Raw genomic sequence first — 25,807 nt, forward strand, 5'->3', positions numbered from 1 at the left:
TTTCCTGCATGCAACACCCACCTGCTACACAGAGACACACACCATTGTTAAATTAGTTACTGCATATTCTTTCAATATTCAATATCCTATGGTCCAGTGGAAAATAAAGCAAGCACCCCAGGAGTGGACGTACACAGAAGAGGCCCCTGTGCAAGAATTATATATTGTCCATTTGCAGTCCAATAGCTCACCATAATGTTCAATTCCATCTTCTTTGGTGGTAGGAATGGAGTCATTTAACCTCTTCGGCCCCAGTAGGGATATACAGATTGCACCAACAGTATGTACGCTCCTGAAGCATTCTAAAGTCTGGGCCTAAAAAACCTTTTTCCATACACTTCTGAACTGTAGGAAGAGATAGTGCTCCATGGAAATTTGTCAAACACAATTTTCATCCTTATAGCTGACAAACATTTGCTTCTGGTTTACTAAAATCACCATTAAAATGGCATCACAACAGACAGAAGTAATCACACTTAAAAAAAAATGCAAAACTTTTGGTCATTATTTTAGTTTATAGTACTCTTAAGAAAATATGTCATGTACAAAATATACATAATAAATTGCCCATTTTGTAATGTGCATATAATACTTGTTCTTGATCTTTATCAGTGTTCTTAATAGTAATCAGGCATAAACATAGCGACTAAAGTTTTAAGCAGACTGTATTGTCCGTTTCAAGGTCCATTAATGTTTAATGTTTACTGACTATAAAAGTCAAATAGAATTTAATGAAGCAAATTACAAAAAGTAAACATTAGCTGTGCAGATGCAATTGGCAGACAATTTAAAATAAAACACTTTAATTGCTATTTAATTGCCATTTAGTAATTAATATTTGTATGCCGTTTTACTGCTGAATAGAACACATGATGTTTGTCATATCCCATTAACTGTTTTAATAACTGTTACATATTTTTTTATTTTTGGCATAATTAATGTGTACTTAATTCCTGTTAATGTTTTATTTATGCATTTATTTTTGATGCCATCGTTGCTCTATATCTTGGCATTTCAGAGGTAGAGGGTGAGGGGAAGGTAAACTAGACATTATATTTTATTCCCAAAAGCACGAACATGAAATATATCTTTAATCAATCCTTTTAGAATTTAGTCAAATATAGATGCAGAATGTACTATATTTACAAAAGTGTCGGGACACTTACACATTGCAACTACAGAAGCTTATGTGACATCCCATTCTAATTATATGATCATTAATAAAAAAAAAATCGGTCCCCTCTGTGCAGCTAGAATACTCTTTTATGCTTGTGGGTGGGATTTCTACAAGTGTTTTGAGTGGTTGTATGGGAATTTTAGCTCATGCAGGCAGAAGCTCATTTGTAAGGTTAGGCACTGATGTTGGACTAGATGTCTTCTTCACACCAAACTCACCCATCCATCCCTTTATGAATCTTGATTTTTGGACTATTGCATACCACCAAGTTTGTTGGAGCAGTTTAGGAAGACCATTTTATGTACCATAAGGCAGTAGGGTTGAGCGACCTTGACCTTTTTAGAGTCGAGCCGTGTTTCGCGAAACCCGACTATCTTAGAAGTCGAGTCGAGTGGAATCGGCCGATTATCGCGAAAAGTCAGGTATCGCCCGAAACACGAAACCCAATGCAAGTCAATGGGGGAGCATAGTCGGCAGTGAGTGGAGGCCAGGAAAACACCTACACTGCCCATTTTAATGGCAAAAACATCCATTCTTGTTACAGAAGCTTGTCAATCGTAATTTACCTTATAATAATTGGAAGGCATTTGAAATTGGGGGTCATTTGGCTAAAGTTGTGGGGGGTAGGGCTGGTTCAAGTAATTAGTGGGCCCAGGAAATCTGGAACACGTCACGGCAGTGGAGCAGGGAGAGGTAAGTATTTCAACTTTGCAAGTGCTGAGATCCTAAGCAAGCAGGGGGGGCCCACTCGTTGGCATTGGTACTGGCACAGGGCCCCTCAAAGTACAGCGGTGTGTTTGCACGGCGGGGGCGCCTCCCACCGGCAGCAACACTTTTGCGTACTATGAGAGGCCCTGTGCCAGTGACGTCGCCAACTAGTATTCCTCCCCACACCTGATGAAGGAACCTGCACTTTCATCTGCACCTTCCTCTTTGTCCCCGTGTAAGGTGGTATGGAATGCGGGAAGAGGAACCTGACTTTCAGCAGGGTCACAATCTTGCTGTGTAGCGTGCACGGGGAATTTTGCGTTATGGGTCAATGTACCAGCAGACTCATCTATCACTGGCTGGGTAATGGGCAGGATGAGGAGGAAACACAGATATAGGCCCAAAGAATAAAGTGGGCTAAATGCAGTTCAAAATTGGTAACACAGGACTAACCAGGGGGCAATGCAGTGGAGGACAACTGGAATGAGAGGCTGACACAGAGAGTAGGCCCAAATCAGTATGTAGTCGAAATGCAGTTCAAAATTGGCAACCGTAGTAAACAGGCGGCACAGCTTTGTTCAGTGGAGGAGAACAGCAAGGAGTGGCAGACACCGATAGTAGGCCCCAACCCAACTAGTAGGCCAAATGCAGTCTAACATTAACAACTACTTAACGAGAGCCTGAAAATGGAATTTCAGGACAGGAAACCAGGAGAACAGCAAGGAGCGGCAGACACTGTTAGTAGGCCCCAAACCAACTAGTACGCCAAATGCAGTTGTTCCATTTAACCACTATTTAACAAGAGCCTGAAGATAGAAGCTCAGGAAAGGCAACCTGGAGAACACCTTGGAGTGGAACACACCGTCTCTACACCCCATACCCAATTTGTAGGCCTAATGCAGTGTAGTTTCCAACAACTACTAAACGAGAGCCAGAAGATCGAAGCAATGGAGAGGAAACCTGGGGAACACCTTGGAGTGTAACACACCATCTCTCTACACCCCATACCCAATTTGTAGGCCTAATGCAGCGTAGTTTCCAACAACTACTAAACGAGAGCATGAAGATCGAAGCAATGGAGAGGAAACCTGGGGAACACCTTGGAGTGGAACACACCATCTCTCTACACCCCATACCCAATTTGTAGGCCTAATGCAGTGTAGTTTCCAACAACTACTAAACGAGAGCATGAAGATCGAAGCAATGGAGAGGAAACCTGGGGAACACCTTGGAGTGGAACACACCATCTCTCTACACCCCATACCCAATTTGTAGGCCTAATGCAGCGTAGTTTCCAACAACTACTAAACGAGAGCATGAAGATCGAACCAATGGAGAGGAAACCTGGGGAACACCTTGGAGTGGAACACACCATCTCTCTACACCCCATACCCAATTTGTAGGCCTAATGCAGTGTAGTTTTCTACAACTACTAAACGAGAGTCGGAAGACCGAAGCAATGTGGACGAAACCTGGGGAACACCTTTTAGTGTAACACACCATCTCTCTACACCCCATACCCATTTTGTAGGCCTAATGCAGTGTAGTTTCCAACAACTACTAAACGAGAGTCGGAAGACCGAAGCAATGGCGAGGAAACCTGGGGAACACCTTGGAGTGGAACACACCGTCTCTCTACACCCCATACCCATTTTGTAGGCCTAATGCAGTGTAGTTTCCAACAACTACTAAACGAGAGCCAGAAGATCGAAGCAATGGAGAGGAAACCTGGGGAACACCTTGAAGTGTAACACACCATCTCTCTACACCCCATACCCAATTTGTAGGCCTAATGCAGCGTAGTTTCCAACAACTACTAAACGAGAGCATGAAGATCGAAGCAATGGAGAGGAAACCTGGGGAACACCTTGGAGTGGAACACACCATCTCTCTACACCCCATACCCTATTTGTAGGCCTAATGCAGTGTAGTTTTCTACAACTACTAAATGAGAGTCGGAAGACCGAAGCAATGTGGACGAAACCTGGGGAACACCTTTTAGTGTAACACACCATCTCTCTACACCCCATACCCAATTTGTAGGCCTAATGCAGCGTAGTTTCCAACAACTACTAAACGAGAGCATGAAGATCGAAGCAATGGAGAGGAAACCTGGGGAACACCTTGGAGTGGAACACACCATCTCTCTACACCCCATACCCAATTTGTAGGCCTAATGCAGTGTAGTTTCCAACAACTACTAAACGAGAGCATTAAGATCGAAGCAATGGAGAGGAAACCTGGGGAACACCTTGGAGTGGAACACACCATCTCTCTACACCCCATACCCAATTTGTAGGCCTAATGCAGCGTAGTTTCCAACAACTACTAAACGAGAGCATGAAGATCGAAGCAATGGAGAGGAAACCTGGGGAACACCTTGGAGTGGAACACACCATCTCTCTACACCCCATACCCAATTTGTAGGATTAATGCAGTGTAGTTTTCTACAACTACTAAACGAGAGTCGGAAGAACGAAGCAATGTGGATGAAACCTGGGGCACACCTTGGGGCGGCAGACACCGTTAGTAGGCCCTACCAAAGTTGTACCCCCAAAGCACTTTTAAAATTCCTAGAGGCTGAAAACAAGACTATTGACGATCTGCTTTTTTCAAAGGAACACAGCTGAATTGAGTGGCGCAGACAGACACAGGTAGTAGGCCTTAAACCAAAAATGTGGCTCACTGCAGCTTAAAAAAGTTACAGGGGTACACAGGCAGCATTGCTCTGGGCAGTGGAGGACAATTTCAATAGTGGACCGCACACAGACTTTGTACGCCTACTATTAAAAAAATGATGCTCTATGCAATTAAAAATTGGTTCCAGGGGTCCACGGGCAGCAGTGGTGTGGTCAGTGGACGAGTATTGGAAGGAGGGACCGCAGACAGGCGTAGTAGGCCTAATATAACAAAATTAGGCTGTAGGCACTTTAAAAATGGTTCCAGGGGTACACGGGCAGCAGTGGTGTGGTCAGCGGAGGAAAATTTGAATTAGGGACTGCAGACAGACTTTGTAGGCTGTCCCCTGTGGACCATGCATCCAACACATTAACCCAGTGCGCCGTAATGGACACGTAATTTTTTGTGGACATGCCTACTGGTCCATGCGTCTCTTGTCAGGTGCACCTTTCAACTGTTTGATTGCCTGAGTGCTATGACAATGCAGACTTTTTCATGCCGGTGGAGGGCTGGGATGGCTTTTCTCGCAAAAGAAATGTCGACTGGGTAGCTTGAACCGTGGTACAGTGTAGTTCATCTGGGCTTTCTAAATATAAAACAAAGAAAAAAAGGAGGCTCCATGCACTTTCAGCTGGGTTCCAGGGGTACACGGCCAGCATTGGTCTGGTCAGTGGAGAACTATTGGAAGGAAGGACCGCAGACAGGCCTAACATAAAAAAATTGGGCTGTAGGCACTTTATAATTGGTTCCAGGGGTACACGGGCAGCAGTGGTGTGGTCAGTGGAGGCCTAAAGGAAGGAGTGCCCGCAGACAGGCATCATAGGCCTAACATAATAACAGATGGCTGTAGGCAATTTTAAATTGGTTCCAGGGGTACACGGACAGCAGTGGTGTGGTCAGTGGAGGCCTAGTGGAAGGAGTACCCGCAGACAGGCATCGAAGGCCTAACATAATAACAGATGGCTGTAGGCAATTTTAAATTGGTTCCAGGGAAACACGGGCAGCAGTGGCCTGGTCAGTGTAGTAGTAGTAGAAAGAACGGACCGCAGACAGGCTTCGAAGGCCTAACATAAAAAAATTGGGCTGGCTGTAGGCAATTTAAAATTGGTTCCAGGGGAACACGGGCAGCAGTGGTCTGGTCAGTGGAGGCCTAGTGGAAGGAGTGACCGCAGACAGGCTTCGAAGGCCTAACATAATAACAGATGGCTGTAGGCAATTTTACATTGGTTCCAGGGGAACACGGGCAGCAGTGGCCTGGTCAGTGTAGTAGTAGTAGAAAGAACGGACCGCAGACAGGCTTCGAAGGCCTAACAGAAAAAAATTGGGCTGTAGGTAGGGTTGAGCGAAACGGGTCGAACATTTTCAAAAGTCGCCGACTTTTGGCTAAGTCGGGGTTTCATGAAACCCGATCCGACCCCTGTGCGGGGTCGGCCATGCGGTACGCGACTTTCGCGCCAAAGTCGCGTTTCAATGACGCGAAAAGCGCCATTTCTCAGCCAATGAAGGTAAACGCAGAGTGTGGGCAGCGTGATGACATAGGTCCTGGTCCCCACCATCTTAGAGAAGGGCATTGCAGTGATTGGCTTGCTGTCTGCGACGTCACAGGGGCTATAAAGAGGCGTTCCCGCCGACCGCCATCTTACTGCTGCTGATCTGAGCTTAGGGAGAGGTTGCTGCCGCTTTGTCAGAAGCAGGGATAGCGTTAGGCAGGGTCCATTAACCACAAAACCGCTTGTGCTGCAGCGATTTGCACTGTCCAACACCACCCTCGGTGTGCAGGGACAGTGGAAGTTTTTTTTTTTTTTTTTTCCCCTCAGCGCTGTAGCTCATTGGGCTGCCCTAGAAGGCTCCCTGATAGCTGCATTGCTGTGTGTACGCCGCTGTGCAAACCAACTGCTTTTTTCAAAGCACAAATCCTCTTGTTCCTTCCTTTCTGCACAGCTATCTTTTTTGTTTGTCCACACTTTTTATTTCATTTGTGCATCAGTCCACTCCTTATTGCTGCCTGCCATACCTGGCTGAGATTACTGCAGGCAGGGAGATAGTAGCTGCCTGCCATACCTGGCTGAGATTACTGCAGGCAGGGAGATAGTAATTGTAGGACATTCCCTGTTTTTTTTTTTTTTTTTTTTTTGGTGGGAGATTAAGATTGGCAATTTGGCATTTCTGCTAGAGTGCCATCCCTGTGTGTGCCATCTCTCTCACATAGTGGGCCATAGAAAGCCTTTTCATTTTTCTGTATTTTTTTTTGTGGGGTGTATAAATTCTCCCTGATAAAAATACAGTGGGAGATTAATATTGGCCTTTGGGCTTGTGTGCCAGTCCTGAGTGTGCCATCTCTCTCACAAATAGTGGGCCATAGAAAGCCTATTTATTTTTTTTTTTGGTTTTATAAATTCTCCCTGAAAAAAAGGGAGATTAATATTGGCCTCTGGGCTTGTGTGCCAGTCCTGAGCGTGCCATCTGTGCCAGCCCTGAGCGTGCCATCTCTCTCACAAATAGTGGGCCATAGAAAGCCTATTTAATTTTTTTTTTTGTTTTATAAATTTTCCCTGAAAAAAGGGAGATTAATATTGGCCTCTGGGCTTGTGTGCCAGTTGTGAGCGTGCCATCTGTGCCAGTCCTGAGCGTGCCATCTCTCTCACAAATAGTGGGCCATAGAAAGCCTATTTAAATATTTTTTTGGTTTTATAAATTCTCCCAGAAAAAAAGGGAGATTAATATTGGCCTCTGGGCTTGTGTGCCAGTCCTGAGCGTGCCATCTGTGCCAGCCAGCCCTGAGCGTGCCATCTCTCTCACAAATAGTGGGCCATAGAAAGCCTATTTAATTTTTTTTTTTGTTTTATCAATTTTCCCTGAAAAAAGGGAGATTAATATTGGCCTCTGGGCTTGTGTGCCAGTTGTGAGCGTGCCATCTGTGCCAGTCCTGAGCGTGCCATCTCTCTCACAAATAGTGGGCCATAGAAAGCCTATTTAAATATTTTTTTGGTTTTATAAATTCTCCCAGAAAAAAAGGGAGATTAATATTGGCCTCTGGGCTTCTGTGCCAGTCCTGAGCGTGCCATCTGTGCCAGTCCTGAGCGTCCCATCTCTCTCACAAATAGTGGGCCATAGAAAGCCTATTTTATTTTTTTTTTGGGTTTTAGAAATTCTCCCTGAAAAAAGGGAGATTAATATTGGCCTCTGGGCTTGTGTGCCAGTTGTGAGCGTGCCATCTGTGCCAGTCCTGAGCGTGCCATCTCTCTCACAAATAGTGGGCCATAGAAAGCCTATTTAAATATTTTTTTGGTTTTATAAATTCTCCCAGAAAAAAAGGGAGATTAATATTGGCCTCTGGGCTTCTGTGCCAGTCCTGAGCGTGCCATCTGTGCCAGTCCTGAGCGTCCCATCTCTCTCACAAATAGTGGGCCATAGAAAGCCTATTTTATTTTTTTTTTGGGTTTCAGAAATTCTCCCTGGAAAAAAAAAGGGAGATTAATATTGCCCTTTGGGCTTGTGTGCCAGTACTAAGCGTTCCATCTCTCTCTCTCTCTCAGTCAGTGGGCCATAGAACGCATATTTTTGGTTTTATTTGTTTTCTAAATTCTCCCTGAAAAAATCATTTTATTTTATTTGGTTTCTAAATTCTTCCTGATAAAATCATATTTTTTTTATTATTTTTATTTCTAAAGTCTCCCTGAAAAAAAAAAAAAAAAAACAACCAAAAAAACAGTGGGAGATTAATATTGGCCTTTCTGCTTGTGTGCCAGTCTTGACTCCTGGGTGTGCCATCTCTCTCTCTCTCTCTCTCTCTCTCTCTCTCTCTCTCCAATTGTGGTCCATAGAAAGCCTATATTTTTTTTCCTTGATTTGGGTTCTAAAATCTACCAGAGAAAATAACTACATCAATCATTGGTAGAAAAATATTGGCCTCTGGGTTTGTGTGCCACTCCTGACTCCTGTGTGCGTCATCTCTCAGTCAGTGGGCCATAGAACGCCTATTTTTGGTTTTATTTGTTTTCTAAATTCTCCCTGAAAAAATCATTTTATTTTATTTGGTTTCTAAATTCTTCCTGATAAAATCATATTTTTTTTATTATTTTTTTTTCTAAAGTCTCCCTGAAAAAAAAAAAAAAAAACAGTGGGAGATTAATATTGGCCTTTCTGCTTGTGTGCCAGTCTTGACTCCTGGGTGCGTCATCTCTCAGTCAGTGGGCCATAGAACGCCTATTTTTGGTTTTATTTGTTTTATAAATTCTCCCTGAAAAAATCATTTTATTTTATTTGGTTTCTAAATTCTTCCTGATAAAATCATATTTTTTTTATTATTTTTTTTTCTAAAGTCTCCCTGAAAAAAAAAAAAAAAAAACAACCAAAAAAAACAGTGGGAGATTAATATTGGCCTTTCTGCTTGTGTGCCAGTCTTGACTCCTGGGTGCGTCATCTCTCAGTCAGTGGGCCATAGAACGCCTATTTTTGGTTTTATTTGTTTTATAAATTCTCCCTGAAAAAATCATTTTATTTTATTTGGTTTCTAAATTCTTCCTGATAAAATCATATTTTTTTTATTATTTTTTTTTCTAAAGTCTCCCTGAAAAAAAAAAAAAAAAAAACAACCAAAAAAAACAGTGGGAGATTAATATTGGCCTTTCTGCTTGTGTGCCAGTCTTGACTCCTGGGTGTGCCATCTCTCTCTCTCTCTCTCTCTCTCTCTCTCTCTCTCTCTCTCTCTCTCTCTCCAATTGTGGTCCATAGAAAGCCTATATTTTTTTTCCTTGATTTGGGTTCTAAAATCTACCAGAGAAAATAACTACATCAATCATTGGTAGAAAAATATTGGCCTCTGGGTTTGTGTGCCACTCCTGACTCCTGTGTGCGTCATCTCTCAGTCAGTGGGCCATAGAACGCCTATTTTTGTTTTTATTTGTTTTATAAATTCTCCCTGAAAAAATCATTTTATTTTATTTGGTTTCTAAATTCTTCCTGATAAAATCATATTTTTTTTATTATTTTTTTTTCTAAAGTCTCCCTGAAAAAAAAAAAAAAAAAAAAAAAAAAAAAAAAAAACAGTGGGAGATTAATATTGGCCTTTCTGCTTGTGTGCCAGTCTTGACTCCTGGGTGTGCCATCTCTCTCTCTCTCTCTCTCCAATTGTGGTCCATAGAAAGCCTACATTTTTTTTCCTTGATTTGGGTTCCAAAATCTACCAGAGAAAATAACTCCATCAATCATTGGTAGAAAAATATTGGCCTCTGGGCTTGTGTGCCACTCCTGATTCCTGTGTGCGTCATCTCTCACTCAGTGGCCCATAGAAAGCATATAGTTTGTTACATTTGTTTTCTAAATTCTCCCTGCAAAAATCTATTTTTTTTTTTTTGGGGGGTTTCTAAAGTGTTCCTGAAAAAAATAAAAATAAAAAAAAAATAATAGTGTGACATTAATATTAACATTTGTGCTTCAGTGACAGTCCTGCGTGTGGGGCATCTCTCTAATTTGCAGCCACCAAAAAAAGAGTGTGTAACATTGGGCCTGATTTTCGCTGTGGTCTCACCAACCTGTAAAGGGGTAGCTAAATCATACTGAAGTTATAGCTCACCGTGTAAGTTGTGTGACTGCAACAAATAACGTTAGTTTGGTTACGTTTTTAAAACAATGAGGAAGTCTAGTGGAAGAGGTCGTGGCCGGGGGCGTTCATTGTCAGCTGGTAATGAGGGTAGTGGTAGTGGTGGAGCATCAGGTGGTCGTGGGGGAAAAAATATTGCACCTAAGTCTGGAGCTGTGGAGCCAGGTTCGTCGTCCGGCTACACAAGGCCTCGAACGCTCCCTTTTCTGGGATTAGGAAAACCGCTTTTAAAGCCGGAGCAGCAAGAGCAAGTTTTGGCTTATCTTGCTGACTCAGCCTCTAGCTCTTTTGCCTCATCTCGTGAAACTGGTAAAAGTAAAAGCAGCGCGTCGTTAGTGGATGTTCACGGTCAGGGACAAGTCACTTCCTTGTCCTCTTCAGCAAAAACAACAACAGAGAAGAATGCAGCAGGCGACACAACGGGTTACTCCATGGAGCTCTTTACACATACCGTCCCTGGCTTAGAAAGTGAAGCAGTTAACAGTCCATGCCCATTACAAATTGAATCTGACATGGAGTGCACTGACGCACAGCCACAGCCAGACTACTATGCTGGTCCTTTGACTCAGACCACAACATTGCCCTCGCAGGGTGCTGATCAAGAATCAGACCCTGATGAGACTATGTTGCCCCATCACGAACGCTATACCACCGAACGACACGGTGACACAGACGAAGTTGCGCAGGAGGTACAAGAAGAGTTATTAGATGACCCAGTTCTTGACCCCGATTGGCAGCCATTGGGGGAACAGGGTGCAGGCGGCAGCAGTTCTGAAGCAGAGGAGGAGGAGGGGCCGCAGCAGGCATCAACATCGCCACAGGTTCCATCTGCCGGGCCCGTATCTTGCCCAAAACGCGTGGCAAAGCCAAAACCTGGTGGAGGACAGCGTGGCCATCCGGTTAAAGCTCAGTCTGCAATGCCTGAAAAGGTATCCGATGCTAGAAAGAGTGCAGTCTGGCATTTTTTTAAACAACATCCAATTGATCAGCGCAAAGTCATCTGTCAAAAATGTTCTACTTCCTTAAGCAGAGGTCAGAATCTGAAAAGTCTCAATACTAGTTGCATGCATAGACATTTAACCACCATGCATTTGAAAGCTTGGACTAACTACCAAACGTCCCTTAAGGTTGTTGCACCCTCGGCCAATGAAGCTAGTCATCAACGCAACATCCCTTCCGGCAGTGTAGGACCACCATTTAGCGCACCACCTGCTGTATCTGTGCAGGTATCTTTGCCAGGCCAAAGCAGTCAGGGTCAGGGAATCACCAGTTTCGTAGTAGGAAACACTGCATCTAGGGCACCGGCGGCAACAATACCATCTCCCACCGTCTCTCAGTCTGCCATGTCCACCGGCACCCCCGCTAGTTCCACGATCTCCAGCTCTCCAGTCCAGCTCACCCTACATGAGACTATGGTTAGAAAAAGGAAATACTTAGCCTCGCATCCGCGTACACAGGGTTTGAACGCCCACATAGCTAGACTAATCTCGTTAGAGATGATGCCCTACCGGTTAGTTGAAAGCGAAGCTTTCAAAGACCTGATGGACTACGCTGTACCACGCTACGAGCTACCCAGTCGACACTTTTTTTCCAGAAAAGCCATCCCAGCCCTCCACCAGCATGTTAAAGAGCGCATCGTCCATGCACTCAGGCAATCTGTGAGCACAAAGGTGCACCTGACAACAGATGCATGGACCAGTAGGCATGGCCAGGGACGTTACGTGTCCATCACGGCACACTGGGTAAATGTGGTGGATTCAGGGTCCACAGGGGACAGCAAGTTTGGGACAGTTCTGCCTAGCCCACGGTCTAGTAAACAGTTGTCTGTAGCCGTTCGCACCCCCTCCTCCTCCTCCTCCTCGTCCTCCTGCAGAAGCAAGAGCTCGTCCACAGACCGCAGTCGCACAAACACTCCATCCGCACCTGCCACTGTTGCACACCAGGTCTCCCATTATGGGGCAGCTACTGGCATACGTCAGCAGGCTGTATTGGCTATGAAGTGTTTGGGCGACAATAGACACACCGCGGAAGTTCTGTCCGAGTTCTTGCAGCAAGAAACGCAGTCGTGGCTGGGCACTGTAGATCTTGAGGCAGGCAAGGTAGTGAGTGATAACGGAAGGAATTTCATGGCTGCCATCTCCTTTTCCCAACTGAAACACATTCCTTGCCTGGCTCACACCTTAAACCTGGTGGTGCAGTGCTTCCTGAAAAGTTATCCGGGGTTATCCGACCTGCTCCTCAAAGTGCGTGGACTTTGCGCACATATCCGCCGTTCGCCTGTACACTCCAGCCGTATGCAGACCTATCAGCGTTCTTTGAACCTTCCCCAGCATCGCCTAATCATAGACGTTGCAACAAGGTGGAACTCAACACTGCACATGCTTCAGAGACTGTGCGAACAGAGGCGGGCTGTTATGTTTTTGTGGGAGGATACACATACACGGGCAGGCAGTAGGATGGCAGACATGGAGTTGTCAGGTGTGCAGTGGTCGAAGATTCAAGACATGTGTCAAGTCCTTCAGTGTTTTGAGGAATGCACACGGCTGGTTAGTGCAGACAACGCCATAATAAGCATGAGCATCCCCCTAATGCGTCTGCTGATGCAAAGTTTGACGCACATAAAGGATCAGGCGTCTGCACCAGAGGAAGAGGAAAGCCTTGATGACAGTCAGCGATTGTCTGGTCAGGGCAGTGTACATGACGAGGTACCGGGCGAAGAGGAGGTGGAGGATGAGGAGGATGATGGGGATGAGTATATTTTTAATGAGGAAGCTTTCCCGGGGGCACGGGAAATTGGTGGCGTGGCAAGGACGGGTTCTGGTTTTTTGAGGGACACAAGTGACGTAGATTTGCCTGCAACTGCCCCTCAACCAAGCACAACCGCAGATTTGACAACGGGAACTTTGGCCCACATGGCGGATTATGCCTTGCGTATCCTCAAAAGGGACACACGCATTACAAAAATGATGAACGATGACGATTACTGGTTGGCCTGCCTCCTTGATCCTCGCTATAAAGGCAAATTGCAAAATATTATGCCACATGAGAACTTGGAACTAATATTAGCAACAAAACAATCAACTCTTGTTGACCGTTTGCTTCTGGCATTCCCTGCACACAGCGCCCGTGATCGTTCTCACACGAGCTCCAGGGGCCAGCAGACCAGAGGTGTTAGAGGGGCAGAAATCAGAAGTGGCGTTGGACAGAGGGGTTTTCTGACCAGGTTGTGGAGTGATTTTTCTATGACCGCAGACAGGACAGGTACTGCAGCATCAATTCAAAGTGACAGGAGACAACATTTGTCCAGTATGGTTACAAACTATTTTTCATCCCTTATCGACGTTCTCCCTCAACCGTCATTCCCATTTGATTACTGGGCATCCAAATTAGACACCTGGCCAGAATTGGCAGAATATGCATTGCAGGAGCTTGCTTGCCCGGCAGCTAGTGTCCTATCAGAAAGAGTATTCAGTGCTGCAGGTTCAATACTAACAGAAAAAAGGACTCGTCTGGCTACCCAAAATGTAGATGATCTAACCTTCATTAAAATGAACCACAACTGGATTTCAAAATCTTTTGCCCCACCCTGCCCGGCTGACACCTAGCTTTCCTATGAAAAGGTCTTGCCTGTGGACTATTCTGAATGACTTTTCCAATCTCGTAATTTTCTTCACCTGATTGTCCAGCATACGACATGTTTCCACCTCACGAAATGGCCAAACTCCCCACACGGGGCCGTGCTATCGCCACTTTGCGCTTGGACCCTTGAGAGTGCTGTTTGTCTGAAGAGGTGGGTGTGGCCGCTTTTGGTCGACGGCACTGCCACTGGGTCCCTCATAGTACAATAAAGTGTCTCTGGCGGTGGTGGTGCGCACCCAACGTCAGACACACCGTTGTAATATGAGGGGCCCTGTGCCTGTACCGCCGGCCACAAGACAGTTCCCCCCCCCAGCTCAAACAGTGCTCTACCACTAGCAAAATTATCTCTCACAGCTTCACCAATGTGTAGTCTAGCTGCTGACATCCTTCAATGCCTGGCACTGACAATACCATTGTTTTGACATTTTTGTTATGTTAGGCCTTCGAAGCCTGTCTGCGGTCCCTTCTTTCTACAACTACTACACTGACCAGGCCACTGCTGGCCGTGTTACCCTGGAACCAATTTAAAAGTGCCTACAGTCAGCCCAATTTTGTTATGTTAGGCCTTCGAAGACTGTCTGCCGTCACTCCTTCCACTAGACTTCCACTGACCATACACTGCTGCCCATGTACCCCTGGAACCAATTTAAAGTGCCTACAGCCAGCCCAATTTTGTTATGTTAGGCCTTCGAAGCCTGTCTGCGGTCACTCCTTCCACTAGACTTCCACTGACCAGACCACTGCTGCCCGTGTACCCCTGGAACCAATTTAAAAGTGCCTACAGCCAGCCCAAGTTTGTTATGTTAGGCCTTGGAAGCCTGTCTGCGGTCACTCCTTCCACTAGACTTCCACTGACCAGACCACTGCTGCCCGTGTACCCCTGGAACCAATTTAAAAGTGCCTACAGCCAGCCCAAGTTTGTTATGTTAGGCCTTGGAAGCCTGTCTGCGGTCACTCCTTCCACTAGACTTCCACTGACCAGACCACTGCTGCCCGTGTACCCCTGGAACCAATTTAAAAGTGCCTACAGCCAGCCCAAGTTTGTTATGTTAGGCCTTGGAAGCCTGTCTGCGGTCACTCCTTCCACTAGACTTCCACTGACCAGACCACTGCTGCCCGTGTACCCCTGGAACCAATTTAAAAGTGCCTACAGCCAGCCCAAGTTTGTTATGTTAGGCCTTGGAAGCCTGTCTGCGGTCACTCCTTCCACTAGACTTCCACTGACCAGACCACTGCTGCCCGTGTACCCCTGGAACCAATTTAAAAGTGCCTACAGCCAGCCCAAGTTTGTTATGTTAGGCCTTGGAAGCCTGTCTGCGGTCACTCCTTCCACTAGACTTCCACTGACCAGACCACTGCTGCCCGTGTACCCCTGGAACCAATTTAAAAGTGCCTACAGCCAGCCCAAGTTTGTTATGTTAGGCCTTCTAAGCCTGTCTGCGGTCCATTCTTTCAACTACTACTACACTGACCAGGTCACTGCTGCCCGTGTACCCCTGGAACCAATTTAAAATTGCCTACAGCCAGCCCAATTTTTTTATTTTAGGCCTTCGATGCCTGTCTGCGGTCCATTCTTTCAACTACTACTACACTGACCAGGTCACTGCTGTCCGTGTACCCCTGGAACCAATTTAAAATTGCCTACAGCCATGTGTTATTATTTTAGGCCTTCGATGCCTGTCTGCGGTCACTCCTTCCACTAGGCCTCCACTGACCACACCACTGCTGTCCGTGTACCCCTGGAACCAATTTAAAATTGCCTACAGCCAGCCCAATTTTTTTATTTTAGGCCTTCGATGCCTGTCTGCGGTCCATTCTTTCAACTACTACTACACTGACCAGGTCACTGCTGTCCGTGTACCCCTGGAACCAATTTAAAATTGCCTACAGCCATGTGTTATTATTTTAGGCCTTCGATGCCTGTCTGCGGTCACTCCTTCCACTAGGCCTCCACTGACCACACCACTGCTGTCCGTGTACCCCTGGAACCAATTTAAAATTGCCTACAGCCATGTGTTATTATTTTAGGCCTTCGATGCCTGTCTGCGGTCACTCCTTCCACTAGGCCTCCACTGACCACACCACTGCTGCCCGTGTACCCCTGGAACCAATTTAAAATTGCCTACAGCCAGCCCAATTTTTTTATTTTAGGCCTTCGATGCCTGTCTGCGGTCCATTCTTTCAACTACTACTACACTGACCAGGTCACTGCTGTCCGTGTACCCCTGGAACCAATTTAAAATTGCCTACAGCCATGTGTTATTATTTTAGGCCTTCGATGCCTGTCTGCGGTCACTCCTTCCACTAGGCCTCCACTGACCACACCACTGCTGTCCGTGTACCCCTGGAACCAATTTAAAATTGCCTACAGCCATGTGTTATTATTTTAGGCCTTCGATGCCTGTCTGCGGTCACTCCTTCCACTAGGCCTCCACTGACCACACCACTGCTGTCCGTGTACCCCTGGAACCAATTTAAAATTGCCTACAGCCAGCCCAATTTTTTTATTTTAGGCCTTCGATGCCTGTCTGCGGTCCATTCTTTCAACTACTACTACACTGACCAGGTCACTGCTGTCCGTGTACCCCTGTAACCAATTTAAAATTGCCTACAGCCATGTGTTATTATTTTAGGCATTCGATGCCTGTCTGCGGTCCATTTTTTCAACTACTACTACACTGACCAGGTCACTGCTGCCCGTGTACCCCTGGAACCAATTTAAAATTGCCTACAGCCATGTGTTATTATTTTAGGCCTTCGATGCCTGTCTGCGGTCACTCCTTCCACTAGGCCTCCACTGACCACACCACTGCTGCCCGTGTACCCCTGGAACCAATTTAAAATTGCCTACAGCCAGCCCAATTTTTTTATATTAGGCCTTCGATGCCTGTCTGCGGTCCATTCTTTCAACTACTACTACACTGACCAGGTCACTGCTGCCCGTGTACCCCTGGAACCAATTTAAAATTGCCTACAGCCATGTGTTATTATTTTAGGCCTTCGATGCCTGTCTGCGGTCACTCCTTCCACTAGGCCTCCACTGACCACACCACTGCTGTCCGTGTACCCCTGGAACCAATTTAAAATTGCCTACAGCCATGTGTTATTATTTTAGGCCTTCGATGCCTGTCTGCGGTCCATTCTTTCAACTACTACTACACTGACCAGGGCACTGCTGGCCGTGTACCCCTGGAACCAACATCAGAAAATATAAAAATAAGTATTTTGCTTATAAAAAAGAAAATACTGGTGAGATATCAAATGCAGACATTTTAACATTAAAAACAAACACACAACTCTAATCTGGTACAGTACTAAAAATGGCCACCAGCTACAATTACTTTCTCCTGCAAGTAGTTAACTGAAAGTTTTTTTAAATTGAAAACACACATATGGCATCCACCGAGTGTTGTCCTGTCGCGTCTTCTTTATATTATTGCCGAGAAGATGCAAAATAATGAAAATAATAAAATCATTAATTACCAAAATAATAGAGAAAGTCAACACCACATTGCAAATAAACATTCATTCCAAATAAAGAAGCAGGGCGCGTCCGAGGGTGAGTATATACCTAATAAGAATATAATCACCCTCGGACGCGCAATGCTTATTTCCAACAGCCTTCCTTCCTAAGAATCAGCCCTTCCGTCGTGTAGAGAGACGTTGTGTTACACTCCAAGGTGTTCCCCAGGTTGCCTTTCCTGAGCTTCGATCTTCCGGCTCTCGTTTAGTAGTTCTTGGAAACTACTCTGCATTAGGCCTTCAAATTGGGTATGGGGTGTAGAGAGATGGTGTGTTCCACTCCAAGGTGTTCCCCAGGTTGCCTTTCCTGAGCTTCGATCTTCCGGCTCTCGTTTAGTAGTTGTTGGAAACTACGCTGCATTAGGCCTTCAAATTGGGTATGGGGTGTAGCGAGAGGGTGTGTTACACTCCAAGGTGTTCCCCAGGTTGCCTTTCCTGAGCTTCGATCTTCCGGCTCTCGTTTAGTAGTTCTTGGAAACTACACTGCATTAGGCCTTCAAATTGGGTATGGGGTGTAGAGAGAGGGTGTGTTACACTCCAAGGTGTTCCCCAGGTTGCCTTTCCTGAGCTTCGATATTCCGGCTCTCGTTTAGTAGTTGTCGGAAACTACGCTGCATTAGGCCTACAAATTGGGTATGGGGCGTAGAGAGAGGGTGTGTTACACTCCAAGGTGTTCCCCAGGTTGCCTTTCCTGAGCTTCGATATTCCGGCTCTCGTTTAGTAGTTGTCGGAAACTACGCTGCATTAGGCCTACAAATTGGGTATGGGGTGTAGAGAGAGGGTGTGTTACACTCCAAGGTGTTCCCCAGGTTGCCTTTCCTGAGCTTCGATCTTCATGCTCTCGTTTAGTAGTTGTCGGAAACTACGCTGCATTAGGCCTACAAATTGGGTATGGGGTGTAGAGAGAGGGTTTGTTACACTCCAAGGTGTTCCCCAGGTTGCCTTTCCTGAGCTTCGATCTTCCGGCTCTCGTTTAGTAGTTGTTGGAAACTACGCTGCATTAGGCCTTCAAATTGGGTATGGGGTGTAGCGAGAGGGTGTGTTACACTCCAAGGTGTTCCCCAGGTTGCCTTTCCTGAGCTTCGATCTTCCGGCTCTCGTTTAGTAGTTCTTGGAAACTACACTGCATTAGGCCTTCAAATTGGGTATGGGGTGTAGAGAGAGGGTGTGTTACACTCTAAGGTGTTCCCCAGGTTTCCTTGCCATTGCTTCGGTCTTCCGACTCTCGTTTAGTAGTTGTAGAAAAGTACACTGCATTAGGCCATACAAAATGGGTATGGGGTGGAGAGAGATGGTGTGTTACACTCCAAGGTGTTCCCCAGGTTGCCTTTCCTGAGCTTCTATCTTCAGGCTCTCATTAAATTGTGGTTAAATGGAACAACTGCATTTGGCGTACTAGTTGGTTTGGGGCCTACTATCGGTGTCTGCCACTCCTTGCTGTTCTCCTCCACTGAACAAAGCTGTGCCGCCTGTTTACTACGGTTGCCAATTTTGAACTGCATTTCGACTACTTACTGATTTGGCCCTACTCTCTGTGTCAGCCTCTCATTCCAGTTGTCCTCCACTGCAATGCCCCCTGGTTATTCCTGTGTTACCAATTTTGAACTGCATTTAGCCCACTTTCTTCTTTGGGCCTATATCTGTGTTTCCACTTCATCGTGCCCATTGCCCAGCCAGTGATAGATGAGTCTGCTGGTACATTGACCCATAACGCAACATTCCCCGTGCACGCTACACAACAACATTGTGACCCTGCTGAAAGTCAGGTTGCTCTTCCCGCATACCATACCACCTTACACGGGGACAAAGAGGAAGGTGCAGATGAAAGTGCAGGTTCCTTCATCAGGTGGGGGGAGGAATACTAGTTGGCGACGTCACTGGCACAGGGCCTCTCATAGTACGCAAAAGTGTTGCTGCCGGTGGGAGGCGCCCCCGCCGTGCAAACACACCGCTGTACTTTGAGGGGCCCTGTGCCAGTGCCAATGCCAACGAGTGGGCCCCCCCTGCTTGCTCAGGTTCACAGCACTTGCAAAGTTGAAATACTTACCTCTCCCTGCTCCACTGCCGTGACGTGGTCCAGATTTCCTGGGCCCACTAATTACTTGAACCAGCCCTACCCCCCACAACTTTAGCCAAATGACCCCCAATTTCAAATGCCTTCCAATTATTATAAGGTAAATTACGCTTGACAAGCTTCATTAAGAAGAATGGATGGTTTTGACATTAAAATGGCCACTCTAGGTGTTTTCCTGGCCCCCACTCACTGCCGACTATGCTGCCCCATTGACTTGCATTGGGTTTCGTGTTTCGGTCGATCCCGACTTTACGTCATAATCGGCCGATTTCACTCGACCCGACTTTGGACATAGTCGGGTTTCGCAAAACCCGGCTCGACTCTAAAAAGGTCAAGGTCGCTCAACTCTAGCTGTAGGCACTTTATAATTGGTTCCAGGGGTACACGGGCAGCAGTAGACAGGGCAGTGGAGGCCTAGTGGAAGGAGGGACCGCAGACAGGCTTCGAAGGCCTAACATAAAAAAATTGGGCTGTAGGCACTTTATAATTGGTTCCAGGGGTACACGGGCAGCAGTGGTGTGGTCAGTGGAGGCCTAAAGGAAGGAGTGCCCGCAGACAGGCATCAAAGGCCTAACATAATAACATATGGCTGTAGGCAATTTTAAATTGGTTCCAGGGGAACACGGGCAGCAGTGGCCTGGTCAGTGGAGGCCTAGTGGAAGGAGTGACCGCAGACAGGCATCGAAGGCCTAACATAATAACAGATGGCTGTAGGCAATTTAAAATTGGTTCCAGGTGAACACGGGCAGCAGTGGTCTGGTCAGTGGAGGCCTAGTGGAAGGAGTGACCGCAGACAGGCATCAAAGGCCTAACATAATAACAGATGGCTGTAGGAAATTTTAAATTGGTTCCATGGGTACACGGGCAGCAGTGGTGTGGTCAGTGGAGGCCTAGTGGAAGGAGTGCCCGCAGACAGGCATCGAAGGCCTAACATAATAACAGATGGCTGTAGGCAATTTTAAATTGGTTCCAGGGGAACACGGGCAGCAGTGGCCTGGTCAGTGTAGTAGTAGTAGAAAGAACGGACCGCAGACAGTCTTCGAAGGCCTAACATAAAAAAATTGGGCTGGCTGTAGGCAATTGAAAATTGGTTCCAGGGGAACACGGGCAGCAGTGGTCTGGTCAGTGGAGGCCTAGTGGAAGGAGTGACCGCAGACAGGCTTCGAAGGCCTAACATAATAACAGATGGCTGTAGGCAATTTTACATTGGTTCCAGGGGAACACGGGCAGCAGTGGCCTGGTCAGTGTAGTAGTAGTAGAAAGAACGGACCTCAGACAGGCTTCGAAGGCCTAACATAAAAATATTGGGCTGTAGGCACTTTATAATTGGTTCCAGGGGTACACGGGCAGCAGTAGACAGGTCAGTGGAGGCCTAGTGGAAGGAGGGACCGCAGACAGGCTTCGAAGGCCTAACATAAAAAAATTGGGCTGTAGGCACTTTATAATTGGTTCCAGGGGTACACGGGCAGCAGTGGTGTGGTCAGTGGAGGCCTAGTGGAAGGAGTGCCCGGAGACAGGCATCAAAGGCCTAACATAATAACATATGGCTGTAGGCAATTTTAAATTGGTTCCAGGGGAACACGGGCAGCAGTGGTCTGGTCAGTGGAGGCCTAGTGGAAGGAGTGACCGCAGACAGGCATCAAAGGCCTAACATAATAACAGATGGCTGTAGGCAATTTTAAATTGGTTCCAGGGGTACACGGACAGCAGTGGTGTGGTCAGTGGAGGCCTAGTGGAAGGAGTACCCGCAGACAGGCATCGAAGGCCTAACATAATAACAGATGGCTGTAGGCAATTTTAAAATGGTTCCAGGGGAACACGGGCAGCAGTGGCCTGGTCAGTGTAGTAGTAGTAGAAAGAACGGACCGCAGACAGGCTTCGAAGGCCTAACATAAAAAAATTGGGTTGGCTGTAGGCAATTTAAAATTGGTTCCAGGGGAACACGGGCAGCAGTGGTCTGGTCAGTGGAGGCCTAGTGGAAGCAGTGACCGCAGACAGGCTTCGAAGGCCTAACGTAATAACAGATGGCTGTAGGCAATTTTACATTGGTTCCAGGGGTACACGGGCAGCAGTGGTGTGGTCAGTGGAGGCCTAGTGGAAGGAGTGACCGCAGACAGGCATCAAAGGCCTAACATAATAACATATGGCTGTAGGCAATTTTAAATTGGTTCCAGGTGAACACGGCTAGCAGTGGCCTGGTCAGCGGAGGATGATTGTAATGAGTGTCTGCCAGTTAGTAGTCCAAAACAATACATAAATGTGAATGTCTCAGATTAAAATCCAGCAAAAACACTAAAGGGTGCAATCTTTAGGTACAGGGGTGGGATCCTCTGCGTTGTTTCTGACCTACTAATTTTTACTTGGGTAAATAGAGGACACTGCCCCTGACTATGTTAAGTACCATTATACATGTCAACACAATGGTATTGTCAGTGGCAGGAATGGAAGGATGTCAGCGCATAGTCTAAACATTGGTGGAAGTGTGAGAGATAATTGTGGAAGTGGCAGAGCAATGTTTGACCTGGGGGTGGGTGAACTCTCTTGTGGCCGGCGGTACAGGCCCAGGGCCCCTCATGTTACAACAGTGTGTCTGACGTTGGGTGCGCACCACCACCGCCAGAGACACTTTATTGTACTATGAGGGACCCAGTGGCAGTGCCGTCGACCAAAAGTGGGCACACTCACCTCTTCAGACAAACAGCACTCTCACGGGTGCTTGCGCCAAGTCGCGATACCACGGCCCCGTGTGGGGAGTTTGGCCATTTAGGGAGGTGTAAACATGTCGTATGCTGGACAATCAGCTGCAGCAAATTAGACATTCGAAAAGAAATTCACAGTAGTCCACAGGCAAGAGCTTTTCGTAGGAAAGCTAGGTGTCTGCCGGGCAAGGTGGGGCAAAAGAATTCGAAATCCAGTTGTGGTTCATTTTAATGAATGTTAGATCATCAACATTTTGGGTAGCCAGACAAGTCCTTTTTTCGGTTAATATTGAACCTGCAGCACTGAATACTCTTTCTGATAGGACACTAGCTGCCGGGCAAGCAAGCTCCTGCAATGCATATTCTGCCAATTCTGGCCAGGTGTCTAATTTTGATGCCCAGTAATCAAATAGGAATGACGGTTGAGGGAGAACATCGATAAGGGATGAAAAATAATTAGTAACCATACTGGACAAATGTTGTCTCCTGTCACTTTCAATTGATGCAGCAGTACCTGTCCTATCTGCGGTCATAGCAAAATCACTCCACAACCTGGTCAGAAAACCCCTCTGTCCAACGCCACTTCTGATGTGTGCACCCCTAACACTCCTGGTCTGCTGCCCCCTGGAGCTCATGTGAGAACGATCACGGGCGCTGTGTGCTGGGAATGCCTGAAGCAAATGGTCAACAAGAGTTGATTGTTTGGTTGCTAATATTAGTTCCAAGTTCTCATGTGGCATAATATTTAGCAATTTGCCTTTATAGCGAGGATCAAGGAGGCAGGCCAAGCAGTAATCATCATCGTTCATCATTTTAGTAATGCGTGTGTCCCTTTTGAGGATACGTAAGGCATAATCCGCCATGTGGGCCAAAGTTCCAGTTGTCAAATCTGCGGTTGTGATTGGTTGAGGGGCAGTTTTAGGCAAATCTACGTCACTTGTGTCCCTCAAAAAACCAGAACCCGGCCTTGCCACGCCACCAATTTCCAGTGCCCCCGGGAAAGCTTCCTCATTAATAATATACTCATCCCCATCATCCTCCTCGTCCTCCACCTCCTCTTCGCCCGCTACCTCGTCCTGTACACTGCCCTGACCAGACAATGGCTGACTGTCATCAAGGCTTTCCTCTTCCTCTGGTGCAGACGCCTGATCCTTTATGTGCGTCAAACTTTGCATCAGCAGATGCATTAGGGGGATGCTCATGCTTATTATGGCGTTGTCTGCACTAACCAGCCGTGTGCATTCCTCAAAACACTGAAGGACTTGACACATGTCTTGTATCTTCGACCACTGCACACCTGACAACTCCATGTCTGCCATCCTACTGCCTGCCCGTGTATGTGTATCCTCCCACAAAAACATAACAGCCCGCCTCTGTTGGCACAGTCTCTGAAGCATGTGCAATGTTGAGTTCCACCTTGTTGCAACGTCTATGATTAGGCGATGCTGGGGAAGGTTCAAAGACCGCTGATAGGTCTGCATACGGCTGGAGTGTACAGGCGAACGTCGGATATGTGAGCAAAGTCCACGCACTTTGAGGAGCAGGTCGGAGAACCCAGGATAAGTTTTCAATAAGCACTGCACCACCAGGTTTAAGGTGTGAGCCAGGCAAGGAATGTGTTTCAGTTGGGAAAGGGAGATGGCAGCCATGAAATTCCTTCCGTTATCACTCACTACCTTGCCTGCCTCAAGATCTACTGTGCCCAGCCACGACTGCGTTTCTTGTTGCAAGAACTCGGACAGAACTTCCGCGGTGTGTCTGTTGTCGCCCAAACACTTCATAGCCAATACAGCCTGCTGACGCTTGCCAGTAGCTGGCCCATAATGGGACAACTGGTGTGCAACAGTGTCAGCTGCCGATGGAGTGGTTGGCCGACTGCGGTCTGTGGAAGAGCTGTCGCTTCTGCAGGAGGACGAGGAGGAGGAGGAGGGGGTGCGAACGCCTACAGCCAACTGTTTCCTAGACTGTGGGCTAGGCACAACTGTCCCGAAATTGATGTCCCCTGTGGACCCTGCATCCACCACATTCACCCAGTGTGCCGTGATGGACGCGTAACGTCCCTGGCCATGCCTACTGGTCCATGCATCTGTAGTCAGGTGCACCTTTGTACTCACAGATTGCCTGAGTGCATGGACGATGCGCTGTTTAACATGCTGGTGCAGGGCTGGGATGGCTTTTCTGGAAAAAAGTGTCGACTGGGTAGCTCGTAGCGTGGTTCAGCGTACTCCATCAGGGCTTTGAAAGCTTCACTTTCAACTAACCGGTAGGGCATCATCTCTAACGAGATTAGTCTAGCTATGTGGGCGTTAAAACCCTGTGTACGCGGATGCGAGGATAAGTATTTCCTTTTTCTAACCAGAGTCTCATGTAGGGTGAGCTGGACTGGAGAGCTGGAGATCGTGGAACTTGCGGGTGTGCCGGTGGACATGGCAGACTGAGAGACGGTTGGAGACGGTATTATTTCCGCCGGTGCCCTAGATGCAATATTTCCTCCTACAAAACTGGTGATTCCCTGACCCTGACTGCTTTTGGCTGGCAAAGAAACCTGCACAGATACTGCCGGTGGTGCGGAAAATGGTGGCCTTACAGTGACGGAAGGGATGTTGCGTTGCTGACTAGCTTCATTGGCCGAGGGTGCTACAACCTTAGGGGATGTTTGGTAGTTAGTCCAGGCTTGAAAATGCATGGTGGTTAAATGTCTATGCATGCAACTTGTATTTAGACTTTTCAGATTCTGACCTCTGCTTAAGCTAGTTGAACATTTTTGACAGATGACTTTGCGCTGATCAATTGGATGTTGTTTAAAAAAATGCCAGACTGCACTCTTCCTAGCATCGGATCCCTTTTCATTGATTGCAGACTGAGCTTTAACCGGATGGCCACGCTGTCCTCCAACAGGTTTTGGCTTTGACACGCGTTTTGGGCCAGATACGGGCCCGGCAGATGGAACCTGTTGCGATGTTGATGCCTGCTGCGGCCTCTCCTCCACCTCCGCTTCTGAACTACTGCCGCCTGCACCCTGTTCCCCCAATGGCTGCCAATCGGGGTCAACAACAGGGTCATCTATTACCTCCTCTTCTAGCTCGTGTGCAACTTCGTCTGTGTCACCGTGTCGGTCGGTGGTATAGCGTTCGTGACGGGGCAACATAGTCTCATCAGGGTCTGATTGTGGATCAGTACCCTGAGAGGGCAATGTTGTGGTCTGAGTCAAAGGACCAGCATAGTAGTCAGGCTGTGGCTGTGCATCAGTGCACTCCATGTCAGAATCTACTTGTAATGGGCATGGCCTGTTAAGTGTTTCACTTTCTAAGCCAGGGACGGTATGTGTAAAGAGCTCCATGGAGTAACCCGTTGTGTCGCCTGCTGCATCCTTCTCTCTTGTTGTTTTTGCTGAAGAGGACAAGGAAGCGACTTGTCCCTGACCGTGAACATCCACAAGCGACGCGCTGCTTTTACATTTACCAGTTTCAGAAGAGGAGGCAAAAGAGCTAGAGGCTGAGTCTGCAAGGTAAGCCAAAACTTGCTCTTGCTGCTCCGGCTTTAAAAGCGGTTTTCCTACTCCCAGAAAAGAGAGCGTTCGAGGCCTTGTGTAGCCAGACGACGAACCTGGCTCCACAGCTCCAGACTTAGGTGGAATATTACCATCATTACCAGCTGACAATGAACGCCCACGGCCACGACCTCTTGCACCAGACTTCCTCATTGTT

Source organism: Ranitomeya imitator, chromosome 2 (assembly GCF_032444005.1).
Source record: "Ranitomeya imitator isolate aRanImi1 chromosome 2, aRanImi1.pri, whole genome shotgun sequence".
NCBI classification, from domain to species: Eukaryota; Metazoa; Chordata; class Amphibia; order Anura; family Dendrobatidae; genus Ranitomeya; species Ranitomeya imitator.